Genomic DNA, 16,117 nt, shown 5'->3' with positions numbered 1-16,117 from the left:
CATAGGTTTTTTGGGTTTTTTAATGCTTTTTTTCTGTGGGTAACATGTGTCAGCTGTTTCTGTCTTCTGGGAGGTGTCTTGTGTAGATGTGGCTTGATCAATTCTGTGTTCTATTTGTGCTTGTTCTTTTTGTGGGCTTTGGGGTTTCTCATTTTTGTTGTTTAGTTTAAGGGTGTTCAGATTTGGCTCTACATTTTCTATTTTTTCTTTCAGTAGATAGATTAGTTTACATTTAGCTCACTTGAAGTTTTGGAAGTCTGTGGGTAGAAGAGTGTACATTGAGCATGATTTGCAGATCACAATAACATCTGCTCCTTGTTCTTCCATGTGTGTGGTTGGTTTGGTGCAAGTTGTGTATGTGTGTGTGTGTGTGTGTTTTTTGTTTTGTTTTTTGTTTTGTTTTTGTGTGTGTGAAAAAGAAGAGTATTCAAATGTCCACTTGATATTGCAGTATTCAAAAAGTCCCCTTGGTATTAGAGTATTCAACATCAACTTAGAATTGTAATATTCAAAAAGTCCCTTTGGTATTGGAGTATTCAAATGTCCACTTGGTATTAGAGTTTACAAAGTCCCTTTGGTATTGGAGTATTCAGATGTCCACTTGGAATTGCAGTGTTCAAAAAGTCTCTTTGGTATTGGAGTATTCAAATGTCCACTTGGTATTAGAGTTTACAAAGTCCCTTTGGTATTGGAGTATTCAAATGTCCACTTTGAATTGCAGTATTCAAAAAGTCCCCTTGATATTAGAGTATTCAATATCCACTTAGAATTGTAATATTCAAAAAGTCCCTTTGGAATTGGAGTATTCAAATGTCCACTTGGTATTGGAGTTGACAAAGTCCCTTTGGTATTGAAGTATTCAAATGTCCACTTGGAATTGGAGTTGACAAAGTCCCTTTGGAATTGGAGTATTCAAATGTCCACTTGGTATTGGAGTTGACAAAGTCCCTTTGGAATTGGAGTATTCAAATGTCCACTTGGTATTGGAGTTGACAAAGTCCCTTTGGAATTGGAGTATTCAAATGTCCACTTGGTATTAGAGTTTACAAAGTCATTTTGGTATTGGAGCATTCAAATGTCCACTTGGAATTGCAGTGTTCAAAATGTCCCTTTTGTATTGGAGTATTCAATGTCCACTTGGTATTAGAGTACAGTATTCAAATGTCCACTTGGAATTGCAATATTCAAAAAGTCCCTTTGGTATTAGAGTATTCAATATCCACTCATTCATTCATTCATTCATTCATTCATTCATTCATTTATTTATTTATTTATTTAGGTTTTATGCCGCCCCTCTCCAAGGACTCAGGGCGGCTCACTTAGAATTGTAATATTCAACAAGTCCCTTTGGAATTGGAGTATTCAAATGCCCACTTAGTATTGGAGTTTACTAGAGTCCAGTTTTCAATCAAGGATCGAGGTCACGTGGGTTCTTTGTTCTTTTGTTTCCCCTGAAAGCCACGTGGGCTGGAACACTTTAGTGGTGGCAAAGTCCTCTGATGTTGGCAGGGGCTCTGGGACGGTTGGTCTCCGCTGTATTTTGGAGCTCTGGAATGATCAGCTTGGTGCCTGGGCTTCTTCAGCTGGGCTTTGAAGCTCTTAGTAGTCCGGTAACTCTAATATGATTTGGGGTGTTGTCAGCTAGGTTTCGGCGCTCCAGGAGGTTTCTGGTTCTTAGCTGGACGTCAGGGTTCCCTGGGCTCCATGGAGGTCGCGTCAGGGTTGTGGGGGGGATCCGCTTGGTGTTTTGAGCCCAGGGGGGAAATCAGCTGGGTATTAGGGGTTCTGGGGAGGTTGCAGAAGGGCTGTGGGAATCCACCTCATGTCGGGTGCTGTGGGGCAAGAAATTATTCATTCTCATTCTTCATTTGAGGCACTGTCACTCTTAAAATATTACACTTGCAATGTGTAAAGATGCCCTTCCTACATATCTGCTGGAGGGTTCCATACAAATGATAAATAAAACCATTAATTACATCTTGGGACCATAAGATACTAATTCAACATTTTAAAATCTCTGCTGTTTAAACAGGATAGTCTAATTCTGGATGAAGTTATTGCAGACTTGCCATCTAAAGCTGAATAGAATCTAAGTTTTACTTACAAATTAACTGGGGATTTGTGAACCTCCAAAATCATTTTCCAGCAACATCGATATTTGAAGTGTTCCAAATGCTGATTTCAGCCCAAGCTGTAAAGTCAAAAGATGTTTCAATTAATATCTATGTTCTAAGTATAATTTGCAAACATTCTAATGTGTTCATTTCTTAAGATGACGCCAGACTGTTCAGAAATTTGTTGCAATAACTAGTGTTGGGCGAACCGAACCCGCACAATTCGGGTCCGTACCGAATTTTGTGGTGTTCGGCATGCCAGACCCGAACCCGAATTTTTTTTAAAATGCGTGCTTTAGTTCGGCGTTCGTGCCGAATGCCGCGAAAGCCACTGCCCAACTGTCATCTGCTGAGAAGAGGAGGAGGAGCCGAGCGCCGGTGGTGGTGGAGGAAGGCGAACACGGGGGAGCTGTCAGCCAGTCGGGAGGCTGGGAGGAAGGCACAAAAGGAGCTGGGGGAATCCCACGAAGAGATTCCAGGGGCGGAGCTTTGACATCACATACACTGGCAGGTTGCTAAGGACGCTAAAGTGATAACTTCCTGGATTCCATGGAATCCAGGAAGTGATCACCTTGGTGTCCTTAGCAACCTGCCGGTATACGTGACGTCAAAGCTCCGCTCCCGGAATCTCTTTGTGGGATTCCGCAGCTCCTTCAAAGGGTGGTCTTTTCATGTAAAAAAAAAAATATTTTTTTTACGAAAAGGGACGCTGCAGTGGCGCTGCAAGCAAAAGGAGATCCTTTCATGTAAAAATAAAAGTTTTTATTTTCACATGAAAGGACCTCACTTTGCTTGCAGTGCTGCTGCGGTGTCCTTTTTCGTAAAAATAAAAATAAATAAAAATAAAAAATCCGTAAAAATAAAAAATGATGGGATTCCGGGGGTGGGGCTTTGGCTCCACGAACCGTTCGGGTTTGGCTGAATTTTGCGCAAAGTTCATCCAAACTTGCTGAACCCGAACACTGTTGGGTTCGCCCATCACTAGCAATAACAGCTGTCTGGAGGGAACCAAAATCATTTCTCTGTTAGCATACCCTCCCCAAAGAGGTTGGCAAAGCTGCCAGCAGGTGGTGGTGGTGCTTCACAAAACCTCTCAGCCTGCAGTAAGTGGGGATTTGGAAGGGGACACTCATCTATGGGCTACCAAGACAGACTTGGGGGGGTAATTTGCACAGCCTTGGATCTCCTTGCCTTAAGTAGAGGCTCCTGGATGTCTATGCCGCTGCCCATTGGCCACTCGCCAAGGCCCAGTTGGGGCTGGGCTGAAGTGGACCAAGGAAATGGTCCAGAGGGTCTACAATGTGTGGCCAGGAGTCAGGCCGGGATTGATGGGCCTGCAGGGTAAGAGGATTCATACTTCACCCCACCCTTCAAACAGACAGCCATTTCAGAGGTATAGTGCTTCTGGAGAGGGCTGAGGATGTCCCAGAATGCCCTTTGTTTTCTTTAAGAGAAAAAACCAGGGCTTTCTGGGAAATTTCCTTTGGTGGTCAAAGATGAAAGAGGGAGGTTAGGAAAGATGGGAGATCCCCTGCCCTCCTCATTTGCTTGCTTGATGGGGAGGATTGGGACTGCAGAGGGGGAGGCAACCCAGCCCAGAGCTGGATTGGAGAAGGAGGAAAACACAGGAGAGATACTTCCTATAGTTTTCCAGGGTATATTTATCAGGGTGGGAGAAGTCTAGGTTTAGTCTGGCAAGATTTTGTCTACATTGTGTGAGCAAATAAAGAAGTGACCATTGGCTGGGTTTTTGTCCTTGGGCCTGGCATTTTGAGATTTCCATAGCTTCGGAGAGAGTTTCTCTGCAGTTTTGAGCATGGACGGCATTTCTCTCTCAGCCCTCCAACCAAGAGGGGAGCCTAATGAGGCCTAGTTTCTTGCAGTCCTCACCCAGTCAAGCCCATAAGAAGCATGACTGTGCCATAGTCCCCACACAGGGAGAAGCCCCACCAGGGAGAAGCCCCACCAGACTTCGAGTCATAGCCTATGCCAGTTCATCTCCAACTCTGCCATCAATGGGAGCTTCGCAGTCTCAGTGGTGCAGCTGGAGAAGATGGAGCCCAAACAGGTGAGGAGGTGCCTGAGCCTCTGAGCTCCTGAATGCAAGGGCTGCGTCTTCTTTGCTGAACCTTTGGAGCATCAGTTGTCCCTCTCACCTCCCCATTGTGCCCAGGTCATAAGGGGGGTCATCCTGCACCTGGCCTGGGTTTGTTGGCCAGGTGCAACTGCTCATTGTTCAAACTCTGAGCATCTGATTCCCACCCCCCTCCCCGCCTCACTGCCAGTAGGCCTGGTCTAGTTTCCTGCTGCAGATTTTCAGTGGCTCCCAGAATCTTTTGAGCCTCCTGGATCAGCATTGGGCTCAGCTCCCTTGGCATCTGTCACAAGGCCTGCAAGCTTCCCAGGGGCATCTCTGTCCAGTCTTTAGGCTTTGGCAAAGGACTGAGATTCTGGGTCCCAGACATGGCAGGAATGCAGGGAGAGGGTGGAGTCTGGAGGGCCAAAGGAGGGCTTGAGTGGCAGCCAGGAGGAGGCAGAGGGTCCATCTCCCTGCCCAGTCTTCTGAGTGGAAATTCTGGGGGACAAAGACAAGTTCAAACTGGGAGAAATGGAGCCCTCTAGGATGAGGGGAGCACTGCCAGGCAACCAGAATAATCAAAGCCATTAAACTTTATTGTCAATTGCCTATGTTACAAGAATCTCCCCCTGGGAAGGTTCAAATGAGACTCCTTAATCATGCTTCTGCCTCTCATGGCTGTGTGAAGACTCTAAACTAGGCCCTCGCTTGACTCCTCCTCCGCCCATCAGGCAGTTTCCCAACAAGCTCACCCTCTGTGGCCCCAAGAGGCCCTGCTGTTCAGCCCCTATCTGTCTCCCCCATGTCTCTGCAGACACCACCACCAAGTACTACCACCTGATGTGGGAGGAGCTGCTCCAACCTCTGCTGTGACCAGAGACTGAGTTGGGCAAGAAGGAGGAGCAGGTGCAGGAACTGAAGGGCTACATTGACCAGTTGATGGTGCACATCATGGAGCACTTGCCCACCCTGCTTGAAAAGGGGGCCAAGGCCACCCAGCAGTCTCCCACAATCCATAGCTCCTCCCTTCCTGAAATGCTCATTGGTTACTGCATCGTGCCAGCTCTGTATAAAAGAGCTGTCACGAAGCAGCTGGGGAGATTCCATTTCCATCTGTTTCTGTCTGCTTCCGTGTTTTGCTACTACTATATGCATAAGTATATTTGGACCTGATTATTATCATACTTTAAGGAGGGCAAGCAGTTAATTATACCCCCAAAGCACACTTAATTTCTGTCCATTTATTAATTGGATGTAAACTGATATAAAGTTGATTAATTGATTAGCTTTGAAATTTATATATATAGAAGAAAAAATGATTATAATTTAAGTAAATGGATGGAATTTTAAAGAATAAGGATGATTGGGACTTGACTATTAGATTGATAATAACTAAAGTAATTATTATAAGGTGCATTAATTTGTTTTTTCTTTGTTATTATCTTTCATTATGAGATATCAAAATTGTTAAATATACACATGAAATTAGAGGAAAACGAATGGAATTCATCAAAAGGGTTGTTAGTTTCATACAAATTAACAAAATTGATCGTGTTCAATAAAATATACAGGTAGCTAGAAGTAAGATTGATTACAATTAAAGTGTTTTTATGCTATAAATATAAGCAATTTGGATGATTACTAATGGGACTTCAATTAAAATTCAGAATTAATGAATATATATTGTACCATCAAGAGGGAGAAAAGTTTGATATTTGATTTTAATAAATAGGTTATTAAAATTAAATACATAGAATTCATACTTGGAATATTAGATACAAGTCAATGTGGTTTGGATAAGAGTATTTAGTTAATCGAAAACTGAATAAGGAGCTGAAGGAGGCACTATGGCTTAGATTTAGGAAATTATAGATATTTTATTAAGTATTCGAAGGAATATTAATAGTATATTTAAATAGAAGATAATTGGCTTGTCTGGTTGATAAAATTAGAAAAGGAGGCAGTAAGAGTGAAGCTATATATAACAGGGGTTAAGAGATAATTGAATTAGTAACCTATTTTTTATTATTAAAATTGTACTGAAGATAAGATGTTTTAAATGTATTGAAGGTATATAATGCTGCAAGCATGTTAAGAGTTAAGCCATATAAGAGTTTAAGCTTTTAAACAAATGCAATTCTTATTTTCACAATGCATCTGCCCTATGTTTTACTGAAACCTGGCTAAATGAGGAAATTGATGATAATAGCATGCACATACCAGGATTTCAGATACTTTGTGCAGACAGGATTGCAGAATTATCGGGGGGGGAGGATTATGTATATATTTTAACAACAGCTGTTCTCAGGACATCTCCATAATACAAAAATTCTGTGATTAAAAACTTGGAGTCATTACTTATTAACTGCAAACCCTTTTATTATCCTTGAGAGATTAATTATTTCCTAATATTTTCAGTTTACATCCATCCACAAGCGTCTCTAAAAAAAGGCACTAAGAACTCTATCTGATCAGATTATGGAGGCTGAAGCTAAATACCCTGATTCACTGGCCATTATTTTGGGAGATAAGGTACAAGGCCCGGACAAGATAACTCCTTCTTTCTTAAAAGGCTGTGCTGACCAATTAGTCCCCATCTTCACCCAAATCTTCAACAAATCACAAGAGATGTGCTATGTTCCTTCCTGCTTCAAACACTCTATTATCATCCCAGTACCAAAGAAGCCCTCCATCAAGGAACTGAATGATTACAGACCAGTTGCTCTAGCATCTGTAGTTATGCAAACCTTTGAAAGGTAAGTGATGTCGCACTTGAAAACCAACATAGATCCACTGTTAGATCCCCTGCAATTTGCCTACCAAGCAAATAGATTGACAGATGATGCTGTTAATAAGGTTCTGCAGTACATCGTCCAGCATCTTGAATCTCCAAAGAATCAAGATGCTATGCTAGATTTGTAGATTTTAGTTTAGCATTCAACACTATACCAGACATTCTCTTAACCAAACTAAATCAGCTAGTGATACCTGAACACACTTGTAAGTGGTTCACAAGCTTCCTAACAGACAGAAAGCAGCAGGTGAAGCTAGGCAAAATCACATCAGATACCTGTACAATTAGCACAGCCTCCGCTCCAAAGGCTGAGTACTCTCACCACTTCTCTCTATACACCAATGACTTCATCTCAAATGATCCATCTGTTAAACTACTGAAGTTTGCAGATGATACAACAGTGATCGGACTCATTCAAGACAATGATGAATCCGCATACCGACAGGAGGTTGAGCAATTAACCTTGTGGCGCGACCGGAACAATCTAGAACTGAACACACTCAAAACCATAGAAATGGTGGTAGAAAAGGACTACCTTTTTTCAGAAAGAGAGCTGTGCCCTTGATAAAATAGTTATAAAAAAATCAAGAAAAAATGATTGGGAAAATTTACAAATACATGATAAGATGCAAAACGGAAGGCAACATGGTAAAAGATAGTATGATCAGCTGGTTCAGGAACTTTGGGCATTCAACAGATATGGGGAAATGGGAAAATCTTTGGACATACAATTGGCAAATAACAAAGTTGGTAGCATTTAAAGAAAACCAGATGAAGATGTTCTACAGATGGCATTTGCCACCCAATAGACCTTCCAAAATGTATCTGAACTCCCAGCCGAATTGTTGGAAATGTAAAAAAGAGACAGGTATATATTACCATCAGTGGTGGACCTGCCTCAAAGCCAAATCTTATGGGAACTTAATTGAGAAATGATTAAAAGAAATTACACAAGGAGAAGTCGGAAAGACTCCAGAATTTTTCTTACTAGGTATACCTTCCCAAAAATACAAAAAAGAAATGCTCTACTTACTACAGTGGAACCCCGACATAAGAGCTGCTCTACTTAAGAGCAACTCGAGATAAGAGCTGGGAGGGGAGAGATATTTTTGTTCTACTTACAAGCCCAAATTCGAGATACAAGCGCCAAGGAGCTGTCTCCTGAAGCCAAATGCTAACTTCCGCGTTCGGCTTCAGGAGACAGCTGCGAAGCGTCACGCGTGTTTTAAAAGGTTGCAGCCGGCCTGGGGGGCTCGGGGGGGTGCTTGCAGCTTTCTTTCTTGCTCTTTTTCTTTCTCTCTTTTACCTTCCCTTCCTCTATTCTTTTCTTTCTCCTTCCCACCTTCTTCCCTCCCTCCCTCCCTTCACTCATTCCTCTCTTACTCTCCCCTTTCATAAGTTTCCTTGCTTCCTTCCTCTGTTCCTGTCCCTTCCCCCTTTCTTTCTTTCTTTCTTTCTTTCTTTCTTTCTTGCTCTTTTTCTTTCTCTCTTTTACCTTCCCTTCCTCTATTTCTTCTTTTCTTTCTCCTTCCCACCTTCTTCCCTCCCTCCCTCCCTTCACTCATTCCTCTCTTACTCTCCCCTTTCATAAGTTTCCTTGCTTCCTTCCTCTGTTCCTGTCCCTTCCCTCTTTCCTACCTTCCTTCCCACCCTCCGTCCATTCATTCACCCATTCCTCTCTTGATCGCTTAAAGCCGGTCCCTGGTGCAAAAAGGGTTGGGGACCTCTGTCCTACAGGATTGGGTGGCAGAGAAGTTGAACATATGTAAATTTAAAAGTTTAAGAAAGTTTACAAGTTAAGTGAAAGAAACTTCATTATTCATTTATATGTACATGTACATTTCTTCATTAAAAAACATGTCTTTCTGCATAATTTAGACTAACTTTGTGAGTTTTTTGAGGGCTGGAACCAATTAAAATTATTTACATTAATTCCTATGGGGAAAAGTCGTTCGAGATAAGAGCTGCTCGACTTAAGAGCCCAGGTCCGGAACGAATTAAACTCGTATCTCGAGGTACCACTGTAATATATATTTTAACGGCAACCAGATTAGTTTATGCAAAAAGATGGAAGGATGCCGAAATTCCAAAAGAAGAAGAAATAATTAATAAGATTATTGACTGTGCTGAAATGGATATGATGACGAGGTGGTTAAAGGGTCAAGAAGAATTGGAATATTACAAGATTTGGCACAAGTTCTATGGTTGGTTGAATAAAAGAACATGTAATATGTGTTCTATTCTACGTAATAGAATTTATCATACTATATGGTACATATGTAAATTTTGCAAATACTAGTAACATATATAGTACATCTCCTCTCTTTTTATCTTTTTCTTCCTTTTCCTAATATAATAGGTATGACACCCTTTTTCTTTTTTTTTCTGGAGACTTCTGAAAAGAATGGAGCAGTTTTGGCTCCCGTTTTTTGTTGACTGTTTGTTTATGTCTTTGTTTTGTCGCAAAATAAAAAATCAATAAAAATAAATTTTTATAAAGAAAGAAATGGTGGTAGACTTTAGGAGAAACCCTCCCATCCTTTCACCTCTCACAATACTAGACAACACAATATCAAGAGTAGAGACCTTCAAATTTCTAAATTCTATCATTTCTCAAGACCTAAAATTATTTATTGGATTTGTATGCCGCCCCTCTCCGTAGACTCGGGGCGGCTAACAACAGTAGTACAAAACAGCATGTAAATCCAATACTAAAACAGTTAAAAAACCCTTATTTGTAAAACCAAACATACATACAAACAAACATACCATGCATAAATTTTAAAGGCCTAGGGGGAAAGAATATCTCAGTTCCCCCATGCCTGACAGCAGAGGTAGGTTTTAAGGAGCTTATGAAATGCGAGGAGGGTGGGGGCAATTCTAATCTCCAGGGGGAGTTGGTTCCAGAGGGCCGGGGCCGCCACAGAGAAGGCTCTGGTCATCTAACATCCAAAACATCAGCAAAAAAAGCACAACAAAAAATGCTCTTTCTGCGCCAACTCAGAAAGCTCAAACTGCCCAAGGAACTGCTGATACAGTTCTACAAAGGAATTACTGAGTCTGTCATGTGCACCTCTATAACGGTCTGGTTTGGTTCTGCAATGCAACAAGACCGACACAGACTTCAGAGAATAATCAGAACTGCAGAGAAAACAATTGCTGCCACCTGCCTTCCATTGAGGACCTGTATACTGCACGAGTCAAAAAGAGGGCTGTGAAAATATTTACTGAACCCTCGCATCCTGCATGGAGCCTGTATAAATATATTAAGACAACTTCATGGAGTTTTTAGTTTTCCCATCTTGAATGTAAAACTCTAAATTGCTAGAAATTGGATTCCCCGAAAAGCTCAGAAGTACGATATGCAGAACTTGGCACCAGCTCAGATAAAATGGAACTTTACTGAGCTTTCTCTTTTTAAAAAATACAGTGGTACCTCATCTTACGAACTTAATTCATTCCGTGACCAGGTTTGTAAGGTGTAACGTTCGTAAGACGAAACAATGTTTCCCATAGGAATCAAAGTAAAAGCGAATAATGCGTGCAATCCCAAAACTCACCCCTTTTGCCTCATTACTGCCGGAATTCGGATTCTTATTCGAGGGCGGGTGGAGGATGTGGGGGAAGACAGCACAGGCTACCCAGAGGGAGCCTCGTGAGTGAACCCACCCCTCAGAAACCCTGATGCTGGGACCTGTGCTCCGTTTTCAGCTGCCGGCTCTCTGAAGGAAAGTCAAGCCAGCCGGGTGGGAGGGAGGGGAGCTGAGAGAGAGGGAAGCCACCGCAGATGAAGCATTTGGGGGGATTTCCAGCTGGGGAAGGGAGTCACCCCTCTCAGCACCCCCAAGCCCAGGAGGGCGGCTCCCTGCTTTTCTGACCCTCCCCTGAGAAACCCCGGCTCTCAGAACGAAATAAATCTAAGAAAAAAAGACAATCCAGCTTGGGGGGGGCTGAAAGAGAGGGAAACCACTGCAGATGAAGCCCAGCTGTGGGAGGGACCTGCATATCACCATGTGGAGAACTTCTTAATTGCTTAATTTACTTAATTTTCAGCTGAAATCAGAGTTTTACCAGGACTTATGGATAGCCAACCTGAAGAAAAAAAAGAATGGATGATTGATTTTGTATGCATAGTAATGTATACCATTGTGTAAAAATTATTTATATAATAATAATCTAATATCAGTGATGGACAACCCTTTTCAGCTCAGGAGCCAAAAGGGTGCATGCGCATGCAATAGCACACGCATTTGTGTGCCCACCTCTAATACAAAGCCCTCCCCTGCGCATGCAAGGTTGACCGATGAAAAAGGATTCTTTATGGGAAGAAGGGGACCAAGATATGTAATTTTGTTGGTCCTTTTGTTCTTTGGTTTGTTAACTGCTACAAGAAAAACCAAAAACCCAACCCTATTAGAGATTGATTTAAATATTGTTCCCTTTGCTTCTTTTTTCCTCTTTCTTTGACTTGACTTTCTGACTTTTCTTTCGGTTTCCCTTTCTCACCTTTGATGTTTCCACCGTTTTAATCTTATATAAAACTTTCTCAGCAAATGTTACATATTAAAAAGGAACTTCCAATCGTTTTACAAGCCAAATACCATCACTAACCGTGCATGGAGCCTGTATAAATATATTAAGATGACTTCATGGAGTTTTCCGTTTTCCCATCTTTAACATAAAACTCTAAATTGCTAGAAATTGGACCCCCTGAAAAGCTCAGAAGTATGATATGCAGAACTTGGCACCAGCTCAGATAAAATGGAATTTTACTGAGCTTTCTCTTTTTTAAAAATACAGTGGTACCTCATCTTACGAACTTAATTCGTTCCATGACCAGGTTCGTAAGGTGAAACGTTCGTAAGACAAAACAATGTTTCCCATAGGAATCAAAGTAAAAGCGAATAATGCGTGCAATCCCAAAACTCACCCCTTTTGCCTCATTACTGCCGGAATTCGGATCCTTGTTCGAGGGTGGGTGGAGGATGGGGGGGGAAGACAGCGCAGGCTGCCTGGAGGGAGACTTGATAGCAGTGTTCCAATATCTCAGGGGTTGCCATAAAGAAGAAGGAGTCAACCTATTCTCCAAAGTACCTGAGGATAGAACAACAAGCAATGGATGGAAACTAAACAAGGAAAGAAGTAACTTAGAACTAAGGATAAAATTCCTGACAGTTAGAACAATTAATCAGTGGAATAGCTTGCCTCCAGAAGTTGTGAATGCTCCAATACTGGAAGTTTTTAAGAAGATGTTCAATGTCTGAAGTAGTGTAGGATTTTCTGCCTAAGCAGGGGGTTGGACTAGAAGACCTCCAAGGTCCCTACCAACTCTGTTGTTGTTGTTGTTGTTGTTGTTGTTACTTTCCTTCTGTTACACATTAAAAGGAACAGCCTTATCTAGTGTCGCTCAATATTTCTGAAAAGGAGAATACTATGCATTTATGGCATGAAATAGAGTTTGAACCACCATGTGAGTTGGTTCCCAGCACTCTAAGCCACTGATTTTCAACCTCTTTTGAACTGCGGCACATTTTTTACATTTAAAAAATCCTGGGGCACACCACCAACCAACCTCACCTTCTCTCTCTCTCTCTCTCTTTCTGTTGCTTTCTTTCTCTCTTGCTTTTTCTCTCTCTCTTGCTTTCTTTTTCTCTCTTTCTCTCTCTCTTTCTCTCTCTTGCTTTTTTTCTCTATCATTCTCTTTCTTTCTCTGTCTCTCTCTCTTGCTTTCTTGCTTTCTTTCTCTCTTTTTCTCTCTCTCTTGCCTTCTTTCTCTCTCGCACTCACTCTTGTTCTCTCCCCCTCTCTCTTTTCTCTCTCTCTTGCTCTTTCTCTCTGTCTCGCTTTCTCTTTCTCTCTCTTTCTCTCTCCCCCTCGCTTTTCTCTCTCTCTCTTTCTCTCTCTCTCTCTCTGTCTTGCTCTCTTTCTTTTTCTCTCTCTCTCTTTCTCTCTCGTACACCACACCGGCCACAGCGGCATCGGGCAGTTGGCTGCGAGCGGAAGCAAAAAGTTGCGAGACCGGAAGCTGAGCTTCCTTCTTCGCAGCTCAAATCTCCAGTGCTAATTTCCCCAAGGCACACCTGATCATGTCTCGTGGGATGTCCAACTGGGGGAGGGACCCCTCTCAGCACACACAGCTGGACATTGAGGTTTATTTTGTTCTGGGGTTTCTTAGGAGAGGGTCAGAGAAGCAGGGAGCTGCCCTCCTGGGCTTGGGGGTGCCAAGAAGGTGACTCCCTCCCCCAGTTGGACATCCCCCCCAAGGGCTTCGTCTGCGGTGGTTTCCCTCTCTTTCAGCCACCTCCCCCCCAACTGGTGGGATGGGAAGCAAATAGGAAATCCCAGGGGTGACAGTCACAAGGCAGAGGAATCCCTGCGGCAGTAAGAGAGCCCACACACCCAGGCTCGGGTTCATAAGACGGAAAGAGTTTTTAAGACGAGGCAAAGAAATCTTAAAACCCGGGTTCATATCTCGAAAAGTTTGTGTGACGAGGGGTTCGTAAGATGAGGTATCACTGTATTTTTAATTGATTTTTAACAATATAACAAACACACAGCATATAACAGTTTGCTCAGTGTTCTTAGTGCCCGCCACCCGACAACATTCATACCCCTCCACCAAAATGGGGGCATATTTTGTATATACCATTTTAACTCAAGCGCAATTTATTTATTTACATATTATAAAGTGATTCCAATTTATTCTTTATAGCTCGGTCTCAAATTCTTCACCGAGCTTTCTCCTCCCTTGCTTACCTCATTGGTGAACAAATCAGCTCTCCTGTATGGTTGTTCTTGTCTGATGTTCAAGATTCTGGAACAAAGAGATTTTTTTTTTAATGCAGGATTGCAGCTAGTTCAATTTCAAAGGCATGAAGTAGTAATGGAGTTTTGGGCAGAATTTCTATAAAACCAGTTATGTCCAGTTTGAATACAGAATCATGGAAATTAAAGAAAGGCCACCCGAGAGCCTTTTGTGGCACTGTTTCATTGCTTAGACAGTGAGATTATTTTCTCAAAGCCTTTCTTGGTTTCTGTGTATTTTTCTTCAATGGAGGGGTTTATTTTTTAAAAAATGAAGTTGCTATATTGAATGGACACCTTACACTTTTTAGATTAGTGACTGGGAACTATAGCAAATAAACAAGGTGAGCTTTTCTTCTTCGGATGCAACATGTCGTTTCGGGTGTACTACTTGTGTGGCAGAGAGAGACTACTTTGGATCTATGTTGGTCAAAGAGTTCTGACTATTGAGGTCCAGAAGAAGAGCTGTCTCTGCTATAGTACTTGTCTTGTGGGACATCTTATCTAGGGGTGAAATTCAAAATTTTTCCTTACCAGTTCTGTGGGCATGGCTTGTGGGTGTGGCAGGGGAAGGATACTGCAAAATATCCCCTCTCCGTTTCTGGGGGAAGGATACTGCAAAATCCCCCTTCCCACCCCATTCTGGGGTCAGGCAGAGGTACTATTTGCTGGTTCTCCAAACTATGCAAAATTTCCGCTAATGGTTTTCCAGGACCCATCAGAACCTGCTGCATTTCATTCCTGATCTTATTCACTAAGGTAAGATACACCCCCATCCTCCTCTCTTTTCACAATAACCTGAAAACCTGGCTCTCCTGGTTGGTCTTGGGTTCAAATGGATTAGTTCCGCACTGGAGGTGTCTGCTGGATTGATGGCAGATTCCACCTCCTTTCCTTCCTCTCTGCCCTCCACCTATCCAATCTTGTTGGTTATCCTACTGAGATATCCTTGTTTTCTACCTTTGTTGATTGTTTTATTGTTCTATTATTTTACTTCTGCTTACATGTCTTTCTTTTTTTCTCTCTTCCTTTTTATTGTTGTAAGCCAACAACAGAGTAACCACATGGCAAGAGAGGAGGCAAATAAATCTAACAAATAAATAGGTTTTCTATGCATATATGTACAGTATTCTAAATATGGAGGATTTTCACAGCAAAACTTGGTTTCCTCTCACATCAAGATCTCCACTGAAGATAACAAGGAATCAAGGCAACTTCAGCCCCTGGTGACTATATGGACACATCCAAGTAGGTATCAATGTTCCCTTTAAGGCACGTGGCCAAGTCACTGCACTTACTTATTTACTTACTTACTTATTTACTTACTTACTTACTTACTTACTTACTTACTTACTTACTTAATTACTTACTTAGTTACTTACTTAGTTACTTACTTAGTTACTTAGTTACTTACTTAGTTACTTACTTACTTATACAGTACTTCTATGCCACTCAAACACTACTTTTCCACCCACACTGAAAAAAAATAGAGGGAACATTGGTAGATATTCAATAGTGATAACAGTGAATATTTTTTTGTTATTCAAACATGACTGCCTACCGTTTGCTATCAGCAGCTCCACCCTTGATTCTTCGTGTGGAGATTGTCCAGGGACCAAAAACATCCAATCCCACATTAGTAAATGGAGGCTGGAGGCTGAGTCTCTCTTGGTAAGTCAGCCATTCTCTGGAGGGGACATTTCCCTCTAAGTTTTTTGCAGGTGACACACTGAAATATAACTTTGGACACTAGTCTTTTCATGCCTATAATCCACACTCCTGCATCTCTTACTGCTCCCTCAGTGAAATGCCTTCCCTGATATTGCTTCCTTTTGTGATGATGGCTTGCAATCAGTAGTAACACCTGATGCTTTGCTGGAAGTATAACGGGATGCTAATTTGGCCTTTATCAGGCAGCCTCCAATTCAAAGCAGGCAGTGCATATCCCAAAAGGGGTTTAAACGGCACAAAGAACTATCCTTGTAAATGTCTTAATTTCTCTTCAGGCATTTTTAGACTATTCTGCCCCAGAGCAAACTAGCTTCAACTATCTCCTTTGCTACTTCTTGGATCTCAGGGCATAGTCCTGAACGAGAAAAAAAAACCATCCACAAACAAAGTTGACAGACTTTACTTAAGAAAGTTAAAAACAACAACTTGGTAGTTTGCCCTAGACCAGCTCACTAAGATAAAAATACTTACCAGGCTGTTGTTGCAGACTTCTGGATATTTCTGCTTTCATTCTGGATTCAGGCCTGGATGTCCAATGTTTGTGGGGAGAGTAATTCACTCAGCTAAAAATGATAACCTGGCAGCCCCTTCTTGCGA

The 16,117-nt window shown here is 41.9% G+C and overlaps 1 long non-coding RNA gene across 1 annotated transcript; it reads right to left on the bottom strand.

Annotated features, from left to right (window-relative positions):
• Positions 1 to 1,291: 1,291 nt before the first annotated feature.
• Positions 1,292 to 16,108, bottom strand: LOC139175643 (uncharacterized). Its single transcript, XR_011560550.1, has 5 exons — positions 15,992 to 16,108; positions 13,742 to 13,799; positions 11,916 to 12,079; positions 2,105 to 2,191; positions 1,292 to 1,832 (listed from the first exon to the last, which is right to left on the bottom strand). It is a non-coding gene; the product is annotated as an uncharacterized lncRNA (long non-coding RNA).
• Positions 16,109 to 16,117: the final 9 nt, after the last annotated feature.

Source organism: Erythrolamprus reginae, chromosome Z, assembly GCF_031021105.1.
Source record: "Erythrolamprus reginae isolate rEryReg1 chromosome Z, rEryReg1.hap1, whole genome shotgun sequence".
Lineage (NCBI taxonomy): Eukaryota > Metazoa > Chordata > Lepidosauria > Squamata > Dipsadidae > Erythrolamprus > Erythrolamprus reginae.
The sequence above is the reverse complement of the archived record's forward strand: the minus strand, read 5'-3'. Positions and strand labels throughout refer to the sequence as shown.